Consider the following 16,822-nt stretch of genomic DNA (forward strand, 5'->3'; position numbering starts at 1 on the left):
GCGCCAGAATGTTGTGAAATACATAGGAAGGTCCCGGTAGTTGCCCCCTCATTTAAAATTTTTTTTTTGTTTTTTTTTTTTTTTTTCTGCATCTTCACCTTTTTCTCTGTGTCGCTACGGTTGGAAGGAACTGGTGATTGTCTCTATCGTGCATGACCTGCTCTCACAGCATCGGCAGTCTGTGATCGTAGGACGTCATCTCTCTGCTACAGTTCCCCGCCTTGATGTAAAATCCATGCACTTCACTCAGCAAGTCTGCATTCTTCACTTCACACATTAGCAATCACTTCAACAAAATTTGAATTATGCCTCCTTGTTTTTGAGCAAAGGGACTATACAAAATATGAAAATGTGGAATGTTTTCATAACACATATTGTGTTTACTTAGCTTCTGCATATTTTAGGCGTTAATACATTTAGTATAAAGAAATTGGTGTATATTTAAGTTAATCCATATTCTAAATCAATTGTTCCCAACCTTTTTTGGCTTGTGGCCCCATTATGACATCTAAATTTCTAATGACCCCAGGGATAATTTTTTCACAGATCAGTATTACAGTGCTTCAGGTTCAGCTTCAGTTTGTTATGTCTTTTGTGTATCATTATTGTCTCTCTTAACTAATACAATAACCACAATAAACATATACAATTACCAAATGCAACAGCGACAGCTGCAATAACCACAATAAACAATTACCAAATGCAACAGCGACAGCTCAGATATTTTATATGCTGCAATTTATTTGACCTTGGTTTATATTCATAAAAGTAAAAGAATACAGTTTTTTTAAATTGTTTGTGGTGATTGATTTTAAAAAGAATAAAAACAAGTTGAAAGAAATGTTTTTACTAGTAATTTTGTATAATTTACTAGACATTTCAAGAGACCCCATTTGAATTCCAGGTGACCCCACGTCTGGTCCCGACCCCAAGGTTTTAAAAAATGGTTTAGAATAAGTGGATACATTTTGCAGCAAATATGTCTCCTGCACTCCTCATTCTCAGAAATAGAGACTAAACCTAACACAACAATTCAAAGAAGACATTGTTAAACCCTCACACAGCAACAAGAGTACTTTGAATATCACCTCACTTTTTAGGTGAACACCTTCACTGTTTCATCTCACGCTAGCAGCAGCACACAGTGCACATCCTCTGTTTGCAAAAAGTTAATTACCCATCAACATGCATCATGTTACTGACCATAACTGCTAAAAGGTCCCTCAGTGCAGATTAACATATTACTGCTGGACATTTTCCATCTTTTTGCCTGACAAAAAATATGTTTGTTTGATTGCACCCACGGGCTGATTTGAATCCAGTAATGAAGTTTGTTGACTTGTTAATAAAAGGGACTTAACATTGAACTTTACTTGAGTACAAATGCTCTCCATTGTTGAGGGCTTAACATGCTGTGAGGCATGTTAGTTTTTGTTAGTATAATGTTTATGTAAATTCTAACGGCGGGATAATACACAGGTTTGCTAAAATTACATGTACGCTAATGGTGTTTTTAAATTCTGTAATGACTGTATGAAAATTATATTTGATTTACTTTATTAGGACATGCTGTATATAATTAATTCAAGGAATTGTGAATCAGGTGACATTTAAAATGTAGTCGCGTTTGTGTGGTTAATGGCGACTCTAATGTTAGGATTAAATTGTCACAATGTTTATGCCTGTTTATTCCCTGTCCTGTGCTCGCTTTGGTTTCGTGATCATCAAAAAATGATCTGAATGTAAACAGTGTGTATACTGACCCTACGTAAAAATATAAACTCATGTATTTATCTTACTACTGTATTGGAAGAAAAGAATGGCCTCTGCTGCCCTGCCCATCGGTCGTCTAATCACTTGACGCAGGGTACAATTTATTGGTAAATAAAAGAGAGGAGAGTGCTTTAGAAATGTATTTAAAGGTATAACATACAGTTGTGTTGTTAAGGTGAGGGTATATAAACATATTCACCTATAGAAAGGTTCACATTTCTCACAGATGTATTTTCTGTGGTTTAATTTACAAATTCTAACAAAGAGAATAGAGGGGAATAAAACGAAATGTGAAGAGTGGTGCTCACAATGAGTGAGACTCATCTAAAATCAATAAACTTCCCCTGAGACCCTTCGCCTAATGCATCAAAAAGCTCAACAGACATTTCGTATTAGCTGATTGCCAAAAACACAAGCAAAATACGATTATGTTTGCGGAAAATCAAGACTGGACACTCGATAGTAATGTACTAGGTGAACTGCTTTTCATATCACTGCAGGTATTGGACTCCAGCAAGAAGCCAAGTGTCTCCACACAGTATCGTGAGAACACACCAGGGCCAGCTATGTGAGCTGTCTCCAGTTTCCTCCAAAACAAACATGTTTTTTTTTTTTTTTTTTTTTTTTAAGGAACGGACATGACAGCCATTAATCAAGATCCCAGGCAGGCCTTGAACTCTCTAAACATGGAACCCACCTGAGAGACGAGGCAAACTGTGTCCTCAGCTGCTGCAGTTGTGCAGACGGGCGCACAACATTTACCTGTGCGTCAAGGCACCGTCTCACAAGGAGAGGCCAGCCGGCCAAGCGGCCGCTGGCTGCTAAATGTTACTTAAAGGTCAACGGTATACAGTACATGCCAGTGGGTGTGTGGTTGGAGTTTGAATTCTCACACTGGCTTTACAGTGGAGACATCAGGCATCACGTATCCCGAGGACACATTTAGACAATGATTCGTATTTTGATTGGGCGAGAAACTGCTGTGGGTTTTAACGCACAATTAAATCTACTGCAAAGTCTGCCCCCCTACAGCCCCACGAATGGACACAACTGACAACACAACAAAACACTACCACTGATTATTGAACATTTTAAATGTTCAATAATCACTCTACTGCCGATGACCCATTATGGCAGAAGGCTGGTTGAAATATTTTGTTTTCATTTGTAGGTCCCTAAAGGAAGGCAGCATGAGCTTTGCAGAGGAGCCTCGAAAAACAGAAATACGACCTGGAAAAACAGCCACGGTCATTGACAAATTTCAAAAAGAAGATTCAATGACACCAGGTTGAAAATGTAATGTCAAGTATCAGACATCTAATTCACCCACGAGCCTGCAAATCACCGAAACAAACACCTCTGTCCTTCAGCTAGAACCAAAAGCATTTCAGGAAAGTCCCTTGTTCCGAGGGTCCTTCTTTAGTCTTTCTTTATTGCGACCGTGGCTGTCCGATTGTTTGTCACAACGCTGGCAGCATCCCACTGAAGGAACTTTTTCAGGAAGGAGGCAGGAGGTCATACGGTAAATGAAGAGAAAGAGAAAGGTCCGACAGCATCTTCCTCGTGTTCCTGCGGAGAAGACCTTAATTAAAACCGCGGTGATTGACAGTAAGAAGAAATCAGACCATTTGGGCCACTAACAAACAGCGATTGTGAGCATGTCAGCGGCCTGTCTCTGTGTGAATGTGTGGGACTTTGTGGACACTTCCCAGCTATTTGGAGTCCTAATTGGCATATGGAGTCATTTTGAACAACCCACTCCTGTAATTGAATGAAGTGACCTTTAGCGGTGACCTGCCATCAAATCACTCTTATAATCCAATATTGTGTGGTAGTCTTATTCATTAACAAGAGCTTTAGATTTGTGAGGTGTTGGTTTCACATATCACGTCTTGTTATCTTTATATCATAGAACATTGTTCAATTAAGTACAAAAAAAAACTTGTGTGCTGCACTTTTTTCATTTAAGCCTAATTCTACTGCTCATTTGTTGAGTTATAAAGTAGCGGCTGTTTTTCTTTCAGCGCTGTAAATTCTCGGAATAGCATAAGTGCAGAGAAACGATTTAGCCTTTAACGCTCTGGATGCATACTTATTAACGGGCCGCACAATGAAAACTTGACCTTGAGCGGAATGACTCGCCTCGCAGTACAAATCAGCGCAAAGTCACGACCAATTGGATATGTTTTCATTAATAGGGAGGGGGGGGAGTCCATTAATGAGCCGTCAGTCTGCATTCTTTGTAAAGTGTGAGTCAAAAGAAAGCTAAACATTCTCCAAGGTTAAGATGTGCGCAGGTGATAGATGATGAGCAAAGGTCTTATCTCTGCTGTTGCAGGTTTATCTGCTTATAAAGAGCAGAAGAAATCAGGGTGTGGGTCTAAAATCTACTCTTTCACAATTCATATAAAATGGAAATCAGGGTGTGGGATCTACTCTTTCACAATTCATATAAAATAAAATAATATTATTTTTGAAAAAAAATCAGTTAAATTAAAAAACGATTACGCCAACTTTCATCAAAATATTAGAAAATGTAGTCGTAACTTTAACATAATAAAGTCTTTATTTATTCAATTTGAAATTCATTAGAATGAATTCGCAATTTAAGCTGAAGAAATTAATTCGTTTTCAAAATGTACAACTGTGATTATGATGCTGATGAGCCAAAGGATGAAGTATGTCCTGATGATTTATAGCTGCGTAACATCTAAACTAACCTAACCTGAATTCATGAACATGTGATTTATTTATTATTTATTCTCATAAACTCAGGACTTTATTCTCAATTTTACTCATTTAATTTTCGATTTTTTTAATCCCCAAGGTGGCTCTAATACTTGTTGTTACTGCTACAATGTGTCTCCATTGTTACTGGAGTTCAGTGTAGGCAAAGGGTAAAACAGATTAGACAAATACTGGGTCGTTATGGAGAGACTCGGAGAAGGATGGATGGTTACGTATTTTGGAAGGAAGATGAAAAATGCTTATTTTAGGAAGAGGAAGCAGCAGAGGATGACATGGCACAGAGGTACATTATATCCTGTGCAGGAGATGCAGCTTAAAAGAGCTGGGAAACTGTAAAGTGGTGACAGGGGGTAAGTGTAGCAAGGTAACATTAAATGGCTTTATGTCTATAGGAGACGCTGGAAACGCAGCAGAAAAAGCAAGCGGATGTCGAGCTGAGTATCAAGAGGTTGAAGCAGGAGAAGAAGGAGAAGGAAAAGAGGTGTTGCACAAAATTTAGTGCAGAGTCAAGATATGCTCAGTGAGGAGGCACCGGAGGAACAGGAAGCCACGGTTTGTTGTGAGAGAGAGCAGGTAAGGAGGTATGGGGTGTCTCCTCAGGACAGAAATAAAAAAAAAAAACACAGAATAAGTTATCACAGAAGAGCACAAAAAGACAGAACAAATGTATTACTAACAAGACATTTCACTGGGTTATTATACATTTATCTGGACAATAATTGAACAAAATATCAAGTGAAGGGAGATGTAACATATTCCAGTCGGAGGTGAGTGGGAGTAAACGTGAGTAATGATAAACTCAGTACATTCTACACTCAACGGCCACGGTGGAAGTTTAAACAGGGACACTTCAACCTAATTTGAATACTTGATTATATTCATGTTCCATTTATGAATTATTTCAGCGCAACGCCCACATTCAACATTGTTATAAGTTTGTTGTCTACGAGTTTAAACACTTTTAATAACTCAGAAAAAGGCAAGAAAACCAAAAAAAACCCACACCAGTGTTGAGAACATTAAAACACACCAAAGTCCTGTCTTTGTGCAGTAGTTCCTGTCTTCATGTAAAGCCTCTTTGTTGTAAACTCTGCACTCACAGCTGCTCGAGGAGCTCTTCTGTCGGCCTTTTGTTCTAATGTTTGCCCTCACGCAGGGATGTGTGAGTGGGAGAAGTTTAAGGGCACAGTTGGTTCAAGTATTGATTACCGCTCAGGTACTCCTTTTCCCTCCCAAATTGATCCCCCCCAAAAAAATCATTCATAATCACAGTGATGGTTTAATGTTAGGTAGATTAGCTGCCTCATAGATGCACCATGCAGATACACACACACACACACACACACACACAGGGCCCAGAGCTCCGTCTCTCGGCCTCACCTGGCGTTTTTAGCCGCGGCCCTCACGGTCCTTTTCGCTGATTCTAATTGAGAAATTAATGCGGAAAAATCAATTGGCCTGAAGTTTTGTGTCCGGTAGACTCCTGAAGGCTTCGATCAATTCTTCTCACATGTGTGGCTCCAAAGCCCTCTCACTCTTTTGTTTATGAGTTCATAGCTGGAGGATTTCAATCTATGAATTTCAATGAAATAAACACTAATGACTTTTTTCACTTCTTACCTTTCCCTCTCATGTGTAATGTTTATTCCGGGGCATTAAAAGAAGTCTTTGGTAGCCACTTAGGTATCATTCAACTTAGAGGTGAAAAAAAGAAGCTCTCTAAGAATTGAAATAGCTAGTGTGGAAATTGTGCCCTGACTGGCAACACTTTTGAGCTCGGCTTATTTACACTTCAAAAAAAGAGAGATCTTTTAATATTCTGTGATCATCTGCCGCATTGTTGCCGCCTGAATTGCCATTTTCTTTGTGTATCTCTTTTGCCTAGAGGACATCGGCTTATTTAGGCCCATTTTAAAGCTCTGCACACCATTATCAGGTCAATGAAAAAACAACCTTGAATTCCCTTTGACGCAACTGCGCCCCCGCCCCCGTCCCCATTACTCAGACGCCATGAATGTGCATCACATCGTTACACCACTCAAGGCGAGGAAAAGCAAAAAACGAAGAAAAGTGGCCATAGGAGAAAGCTGTTATGCAAAAAAAAAAAAAATCTTTGACTAGTTAAACAGTTTTCCCTCTCATTCGTGGTCAAAATGTCAAACAATAGGAAAACGGACATTTTCCTGTGGTTCTTACAGGGTGGGAAAATGGCAGCGTGTTCCTTTTTGTGCTCGTTATCCACCTTCCAAATTCATCATAGGCTCAGAGATCAGATCACAGTAATATTTGATCAATATTAATAAGGATAGGCAAACTCCTCCAGTAATTACTGCAGTCGCCAGGCTTTGATTCCGACCATTACTAACGCCTCTGCATCTTTAGATTAAAAAAAGCGACCCCCTTTTATTTCGTAACATTAAATCCCAACATGCATCTTCTAAAAGCTCTAATAAGACAAAGATAAGATTTGCATCCCCATACAAGTGTCTTTTTCAATTGATTATGAAGCCGCCATTGATGTGCCAGAAATTGATGTTTTCCTCTGTTCTTAAGGGCGGCTAATAGAAGGGGCGGGCTTCGAGGAGGGGACTTTGCCACTTTGATCTTCAATCAGTGAAAAATCCCACTTCTTCTTTGTCAGACTATATTTGGTAAATAACAATCTGCAGGGCCTGGAGATGGAGAGAGATGAAGAGTGATGAAGAGGGAAATCTTTCACTTGTTACATTTAGGGTGTTTAAAGGTGAAGGCTTAAAAATTACTCTCCTTTACAAAGACATTGCCTGTAACTGCTCTGTGAACCACAGGCAAATGAAAGACATAACTGAGTGGTATATTTGAGCTCCAACTCTGTATGAAGTGTTAGTACTTTTCAGCAGAACTCTTGCTGTAGTCTGACATTTGCACTTCTTCACCTGATATAGATTTGTATTATATACAGCAGGGGTCACCAACTATGTCTGTCAAAGGGCTAGAGTTTTTTCTGGACAGGCACCTTCAGGGTCAGACAAATAAAATGAAATAAAAATAAAATCACATATTTCTGACACTATTATTTGTATTTATTTCAGAATCCAGTCACAGGCCAGATTGGATGGTTCTCGTGTTCTAATGAACCTGTTCAAATCCACTGCAGTTGAAGGTAACCCAGGTCCTGTTTCAGCAGTTGTTCTCAGGTGCTCTTCCTGTGTTTAATCTGCCCTCCACGTCTGGAATTCTAATACGTCTGCCCATTGTAAACACTGCACATTCACATGTGGTAAGGTTACCTTTGGTGTGAGATGATCCTGCAAAATAGTGAGAAAGGTTAACAACTATTATCATAACAAACAAACATCTTTAGCTGGCGCTGTTCTACCTCAAGCTAACCACATTAAGCTAAGGACTTGTTCTGACTAACTTAGTCACCAGAGGTTGAGGCACAGTCACACTGACATGTCGGTCTGTTGATGTGCAAACAATACATAGCTAAACCACACAGCGCTGTCACGTCGACGACGATCACGGGAAATATTTCTTACCCAGTTTATTTGGGGAGATTCAACTTTTACACAACTGCCCCTGTGTTCGAGTCCGACGTCACGTTATGACACGCAGTGTAGGATTTTAATTAGGCCCTATGAAAAACAACAGGTGGATGCGAGGGGAGCAATAAATCACTCGGCCAACATGGCTGCCGAGGATTCTGTTTCTTCTCCCTTTCGTTTTCCTCCTCCCTTTTATACGTCTTTAACAGAGAAGTTGTTGGCGGAGCGGCACGCTGAACAGATGCACAAGATGGTTTTGTGCATCCCACGCATATTTGTGCTGCACATCATTTCTGTCTGGCATTTTGTAGTCGAACCCTCCGCGATGTTGCTTGTGTCACAGACCCTTGGCATGAGGAAACTGATCTCCCTCTCATATGGTATGGGATGTATGAATATGGATGAAAAGAAACAACCGGCCTGGAAACTTCACAGGCTGAGAGGATGAGGAGATGTGTGGCGCATCTGTAAACTTCACAGCGTTTTTCCATTTGCATTTAAAGAAAGGTTCAATATTGTGTATAAACGGAGTTCGATGGGGAGATTGATACCACGCCCACGTCTGCGCTGCGTTCATATAGATGTATGTAAAGATTGCAGTTGCTTAGCATAGCCTGTGGTAGCACAGAGGCTGAGAACAGAGAGTGTTACATACGGCTACTTTAACTCCTAATGCTTCGTTTAGTTTAGTTGCAGAATTTTTATTGTGTCTATACAAGTCAGCGTTTAAATGACTCACCACCTCAACATGGGATATCTTAACATTATTCATACTTTTGTCGTTTATATGAGAAGGTCACAACATTTTTTCATCACTGTGAATGAAATGGGATAGGTTCACAGATGAAATTGAATAAACACATAACGTTCCTGGAGTCTGGCAGACATTTGCATTCCACGCTCACATTCTTGTCACATGACACTGTCAGCTACGTCACTCGTGTAGTCGCGACACCTCGTAACAAATTGACTTAGTGTTTACAGGTGTGCAGTTGAACCCATTTTTCATTTCCTTTTTTTTTTTACACTCAAACCATAACAGAAGTATTTCATGGACAATGTCGTGCATGGTTTTTTTTGTTTGTTTTTTGTTTTTGTTTTTTTGCGAATATTTATGGGGACTGGACCCTCAAATTAAATACAATCAAAATCAAAATTTTGTCAAACTATTATTTGATGTTTATTTTTGGGATCCAGTCGTTGATGATCACTGCTCTAGCACCTTTAGCTTCAAAATGTTTTACAAAATTGTTTGCAGTTTAGTTAAAAGTTAACCATATCAAACTTCTCGCCACAAAAAAAAAAAAAAAGAAAAAAAAGAAACCCGGTAATGGACAAAAGTAGGATTAACCTAAAGAAAAATACAACTAGTTTTGATCTTTAGCTTTCTCTACACCTGCAGTGTTCATCTCCTGATATTATTTCACAGAACTGCAAAGACGTAGAAATGTTATTCAAGCGCACATTGTTAGAAATCACAGGGTTTTTTGAGAGGTGGAGATTTTATGGAACATCTTCTCCCACTTAGACACAGACTGAGAAGACGCTGGAGACAAGGCTCTGAAACGTAAGCAGAAAATAAAATTTACGGGTGCTCAGAAATGTAATTGTATTTCTCGGGCAGGGTGAAAAGATAAAATTGCAAACTCAAACCAGATACAGAGAAAATAATTTGCAGACTTCTGGTCTGTATTTTTGCCTGAGCAAACATTATGTTGAGAGGGAGAGGGAAAACAGTAGTTTCAAAGTAGTTTAGAACTGAGCTGCTCAAATGCAGTCGTGAAATTTTTAGTTTTTAACATTTTGGACGTAAAAATAAGTTGCAAAGCATTGAACTAATTAAGAACATGGTATGTTTATGAAGTACATTTCCTCATTGTGGGATCATAAAATCTGGTTGAATCTAATCAAATCAAATCTAATATAATCTGATCTAAACGTCTTCCTCACATCAGCAATCTGTAAAAAATAATTAACAAATGAAATGAGAAGAAATTATAAAACTAATAATTCTGTTTCTCAGTAGTACGGGGCTTTATTCTGTGATTTTGGTGTGACATTGACCTTTTTAGTCTAGAGGTTTTTTTCAGTTTTTTAATCAAATAAATGAATAGAGGTATAGATATCATTTCAGTCACTACACATGAGTTTGATTTCATTTTTTCTCTCCAAAATGTTAGACTATAAGGCTGTAACGTCCAGTTGTGCTCCTGGTCCGGTGAGGACTGGAGACTTCATGTCGTGGTTACCGCCTCAGTGAAGCCTCTGACCCAGTGACCACCAGCCTCTCAAAAGCAGCTCAAGCCAAAAGTGAACATAAGAGGCTCTTTCTTCCCACCCTGTTAGGGTCTGCTTCCATAAAAAGCCCGGCTGCTCCACTTAGTCTAAAGATGGCTGGGCCACGCAAACATCCCAGACCAAAACTATTAGAACACTTTAGAGAAATCCACACAGACGGGACTTGTCTTTAAGAAAAGAAATCTGAGTGGAATTAGAGCTTAGAGACTTTCTTTAAAAAGATAACCAGTGATGATTTGATATTTTTTTATGTTGACCTGGGGATAAAAAATGCTGAGTTTAAAGTCACTGTGACAACAGGTGTTGTCACAAATTAAACCTAAGCCTGAAGCTAACCAAACAGATAATTAAAATTAAACCTAAGCCTGAAGCTAACCAGAAAGAACTGGAACAATTGCAGTGTTTTTGTTACATATCCACCTAGTACAACTTCCTGCAGTTTTTTTGTTGTTGTTGTTGTTGTTGTTGAAACGACTAGATCTATTTCCTTGGTTAATATTGGCAAATATTGCACACTATAATGGTATCACGCTGCTTTGCAATAGTAAAAAAATATATCAGACCCTGTTAGCTTGTGTTAGCTTTATTGTTTTCACTCAGGGCTGTGTGTTTATGTACAGCTTTGTATTTAAGGCTTAGTGTGGAAGGTTTGCTTCATCATAGGTTGTTATTATCATTATCTGCCCATATTTTATCTGATCCAATATCATCCTCATGGACCTCGACTTTCCACACGCTTTTCTGGGACTTTGCACTGAAAATCAAAACACTGAAAAAGTGAAACAGTCAATACGGGAGACAAAGAAGAAACGGGGAAGAAACTTTGTTTTCATTCTTGGTGAATGAAAATTTCACAAGGGCAGTTGCTCCCTGAACCCTGCAGGTCCGCGATTGGCCTCAGCCTGCACCATGACAGGGGAGGAAAAGCTATGTCAAAAAGTCTGTTTTCTACCAGAGCCTCATCTGCATATTTGAATAATACATAGTGCTTATAAGCATAATAAATGGGATGTGGCCACACGTCATTTGAAGGCAGAGATTAGACTTTCCCAGTTAATTATAAAGATGTCAAATGTCAGCGGGTGAACCCACACCCCGAGGTCGCCCCCTTTAGTTTGGTGATTATATGCACAAACTATAGATAACGTGTCATCATACGGGCTATTAAGGTGCAGCGCCTTAAAGAGTGGCTTCCCCTCTCCTTTATTACTATGCAGTATCTGTCAGAGGCAGAAAACGAGACCATGCACTCCTAATGGTTTCTCAAACAGCCCCTGCACACCGCCTCATATTTTTCTCTCAGACTTTGAAACAAAGATTAATAAAGAAGCTCAACTGATGTTAACTGGCTAATTTAGTCGGCTCAGACCTTTGGGTTTCTGAAAACCCCCTTTTGAGATAACGCGCTCCCGACGTAGCCTAGCAAATTGATGGGCGTGCGTGCGTACGGCAGAACGGCCGAAGACTTGTTTTTATCATTACTGTTACCATTAAGGCCCAAATTGCCTCAGCAGGGGTAGCCTTGTGGAAAGCAGCACTGGCCCGAGAGAGCACCTTGGTTTCTCCTTGACAGGACCGCCAGTCAAACAGCACAGTCCTCTCTGTGTTCCTGTCAATCTGACTCCCCCTCTGAAGTTCATTTAAAGGGAGAACCAGCGCCTCACTAGCTCCTAACAGGTGAAAAGGGCCCATATTATCAGCCCTCAGAGGGAGCAGGGCAGGAGTCTGATGTGCTCTTTCAGCTGTACTAAACTGTCTCCTCACTGTAGCGCTGCTGCTCATTGACAACACACATGCACACACACACACACACACACACACACTTGGGTTCTAAAACAAAAAAAAAATAACAAAAGAACTCATTGACAAGTGAAGAAGTAGGAGCAAGAGTCCGTGGCTAAAAGTTAGCCTAAAGCTAGTTATCCATATGCTGCCAAATAGCCACAAAGCTAAAAGGTGGGAGAAAAACCATTGTTTGACAATAAAGTTTTCTTAGTTTGACTAAATATACTCTGCAAAACCTACAGATAGAATTGAATATATATATATATATATCAATTTTTATAAAAACCTACTGCAAAAACAAATAAAAAGAAAGGTAGCAGAGCAGCTTAACGTTCACCAAAAAACAAAAAGCTAAGTCTTGTATAATGTGAGCTTACAAGCGTATAGCCCAATAAAAAGTATGGCAGAAAATACAGGCTAACTAATGGTACCTTAAATATAAATAAAACATAAACAGGTAGATGTTATGTGAAGTTTACAAGAAGCTGACCTAAAGAGAGCTAACAAACGTACTACTAACTGTACCGGGGACCTTATTTTTTTTTTCATTGAAATAGCTAATAGCGCAAATACATTTAAATGGTAACAAATTATGACCATATCAATGGCGGGGTAGAAGGAGAAATGAAAAACACAGATCTATTTTTGATTGAAGGTATATCGCAACCCACTTTTTGGTTTTAGGAGTACAGTAGGGGGAGGGGGTTAGGGAGTTGTTTGGTTTAAGGGAGCTGACACAACATCTTCAGATTCCAACATCATCCAATCCCCACACACTATCCACACACTCTCTCACACATACACCCACACACATAAACACACGTAGGGCCCCAGCTCGGCCCTTCCAGCCTCCTCAATATTTCATGGGATGAGCCCATGCTGACTAACTCAAGGCCGTGCACGCTAGGCTCTCCAACCGACCAAAGCGCTCGCAGTCTACTGTGGTTCCAGCTTGCCAATATCCAGCGTTATGAAAACAATAACAGTCGGCTGTGGTCCCCAGGAACCTGATAAATGAGACACACAAAAGGAAAATTAAACCTGCAGTAACTTCCTTGAAAGGAAATGATCTTACATTTCTGTTTAGAATTGCCTGTGAAAGAAAAGACGGGAAGGTCAGTGTGAAAACTGACAGAGCGACAATTGTCTTCATGAAGTGCAATAGAACAGAAAGAAAGTCCAATTCCACAAATTCAAAAAGGCAGAGCCCGAAGACAAACAAAAAGAGTGTAAAGGTGGATCTCATCCTGTGGGTGGAACAGAGGGAAACATCCTTGGTTTTGGGGGATTGCATGAAGTTACCTCATGGAACTTTCTTCAACTTCTTCTTTTCCTGGGGATTGTATTGTCTTCATTTTGACCTGCTGGTTCTGCGTTGCTCTCAACAGCAAATAAAAACATCTCAGCAGTCAAAAGCTAAACTACTTTCTAACCAAATGCTCTGAGCACTTGTCTCCCTGTGTTCATCTTATTCTATTATTCAAAGTATCTGCTGAACGGCGCTCCCTTGTTGATGGTCAGCAATGTCCTGGGGTCATGAGACGAGGGCGGGATTCCCCCCGGGGCGCGCCATCAGTCCATCTGTGGACACGCACAGAGACACAAACCAAAGTATTACACTGATTGTTGTGTGATTTCTAGATTCTAATGAGATTGATTTTCCTATCTGCCAAACGCACGTCGACAGCAGACAGATCTGTACTGTCACACATGTAAAAACATCATTTTACTATTGTGTACAGACACTGTGTGTATGAAGAGACTGAAGGGGAAACTAGATCTGAGCCCTGATAGTCACTGAATATTGGCCTGGATCGTAGAGCAGGTCTGGGATCACAGTCTACCATCACAGTCTACCATCACAGTCTACCATCACAGTCACAGTCTACCAAGTCTACCATCACAGTCTACCAGTAATAGTCTACCAGTAGATCTAGTAGAGTCTAGTAAGGATTGGATCGTACTGTTCCATACAGCTACATGTATTTATTCACTGACTCAACATATAAAAATAATTTTAAAAAATTGAGTCTGTCATTCAATGCAATGGGAAAATTTACAGTACAATGACACAGGCTGCCACAGGAGGCATATATATGTAAACATATATATATGTGTGTATATATATATATATATATATATATACATATATGTATACCGTATATATTTAAGATTGTATAAGTACATTAAAGAATGGTACACAACACATGCATATACAGTACTGCTCTACTGTCAAGTACTACAGTTTGTTTTTTATTGTGTTCTAAATATTTTATGTTATTTGTAACAGGTTGGTAACTGTAAATCCAGGATATTTATATTTATATGTTAATAAAGAGACGTGGTGTTTTTCCTGCTTTTTAATTGGTGTTGAGGGAGAACATTAACACGGCCAGAAGAACTGTCAACATGGGTGTTTGGAGTAAAAGTGTCTCCACCAAACACGCCACAGTGAGATGTCCAATAAGTGCAGGTTCCTCCCAGCGTCCTGCACCCTGAGGACGGAGGTTAGGGTGTGTGTTTGTACACACACACACATTTGGCCTGATCTCTGTTTCTCAGTCTGTTCACTGACTATCCAACCATCAAGCGTTCCAATTTTCACCACTCTGCCTTGTTTTGTCTGGATTTTCTTCAAGTCGGTGTCATTGGAGAGAAAACTATGTGTTTGCTTCAGTCCTTTGTTTTTTGTTGTTGTTTTTTTTTTTGTTTTTTTTCCCACAGCCTCCTCTCTATCGTCGGGTGTGTGTGAGCGAGCCACTGAGTGCTTGTGCTTGTGTGTTTGCAAACGAACGTGTGCAGGCTTTGTTTTTTTTCTTCTTTTGAACATCCCTTTGATGTTGCTGTTTATTTATTTATTTCTCTGCCTGCGAAGGCCCTTTCGCGGCGGTTAGGGCTACAGCGGATTGGGCGTGCGTTGCTCTGAGTGCCATCCATCAGCGAGGAGCCTCTCTGACAGATGATCCTGTGACCTCAGCTCCCTATAGCACATCAGCTCCGAGCTGGAGCTCCGTCTGGGGATTTTTGTTTTTAAGGAGATGTAGTGTAACCAGGACGGCCTCTGCTTCATCACCAACCTGTCTGGCTGAGTATTAGTGAGCGCCGCATGTAAAACAACGAATTCATCTTTGGCCAGGCTTTTGGTTCTGCTTTACTTTCCCCCGATGCTAACGTGTCTCTTGTAGCTGTGGGTGTACTTCTTATGACTGATTTGATGCTTTGTGTCTCCCCTGCTCGAATTGTGCACGGCTGCGCCCCGGTCCAAAGGAAGAGTTTATTTATAAATGTTGCTCTCTCTAAGCCTGATTACAAAAGCTCTGTGATTGATTATTATGCCTCGTCAAACAGTTCAAAGAGCCCTCAGACAGACAGAATCAGAGCAGGAAGGATATTCTGAGCACACGGAAACGAGTTTTCCTCTAATCGCACAAATGAAACTGACTGCTGCGTCAGAATGTGATCCCAATAGTCTGACTATAGTGATGCTGCATCTGTCCATGGTGCTGAAAGGACGGGGCTGAGGTTGAAATCGGGGTGCGTTTCCCAGTGTATAGGTCAAAAGGACAAGGCAAAGAAAGAGAGTTTTTATTCGACTTTGTTTAAAAACAAAACAACGACAAAGTACCTGTTGCGTTTATCTTGAGGTTTCAGCGACCACTACTACAGTAATTACTGGATTTACTGCTTATTGGCAAAAAGGGAAGAAAGAAACGGGTAATATTTTACAATTCCACATGAATATATTATGTATTAGGAAGCAGGATGGATGGACAATAGTGAAAATCTGCTGAGATAAGTGAGGAGAGAAGACGGGATGAGACGAGTGATACTGTGTAATACTTTAAAAAAATTGAGTTTTTATTGTATATAACAGGCACTTTTACTGTGAACGACTTGCAAAGGAAGTAGATTTAGAGATCATTTAAAGACTGTACCATTAAAAACTACACTGTATCACAGTATTTGTGACCGTTTTAGTGTGATGTCATCAAGTAAAAAACTAAAACAGCAGAGTACCACCATCTGTATACGTTGTGTATTCACTTTGAATAATCAGACAATACTAAGCTGTATATTGGACACAGATTATTACTGCAGTACCTCAGCAGGAGCCATTGTGCCAACGTCCACTCCACTCCAAGAGGAGACCAAGGCCACTGTGTGCTTCTACTACTCCCCCCCCCCCCCCACCCTGCACCCAGCATTCTGTAGGGCGAGACAGACACGCACATAATATTAAGTTCTTAGTTACACCATCTTCTGCTTTTATTTACTTCTCTGTCCCATTGTCCCACGCCTCAGAAAGACCGCAGACATGAGGAAGTGTCTTCTCCGTGAACGAGCGCGGCCTCTCTGCTCATGCATTGAAAAGGCTGCGTATGTGTGCAACCACAAGATCATTCCCTTTCCAAAATCGGCTGTCCTTTGACCGCTTCCATCGGCTCACGCACTAGAAGATTACACTGGATTTCAACAGGCACAAACAGTGGGCCGGCCTGAATACGCAGTGTTCAGTATTCAACTTATGAAGGAGGTTTTCTTTTTGTTCAGTGGCAACATTTCTATGAGATTTTTTTTTTAAAAAACCAAGAAAAAAAACGTTCTTGCAGTGGAGCACGTCCGCTCTGCTGCTCTCAGGTCCTCACAGGGCAAAATGACCCCGCCACCCTCTGTACACCCACCCCCCCCCC

Source organism: Cynoglossus semilaevis, chromosome 8 (assembly GCF_000523025.1).
Source record: "Cynoglossus semilaevis isolate Cse_v1.0 chromosome 8, Cse_v1.0, whole genome shotgun sequence".
Classification (NCBI taxonomy): Eukaryota; Metazoa; Chordata; class Actinopteri; order Pleuronectiformes; family Cynoglossidae; genus Cynoglossus; species Cynoglossus semilaevis.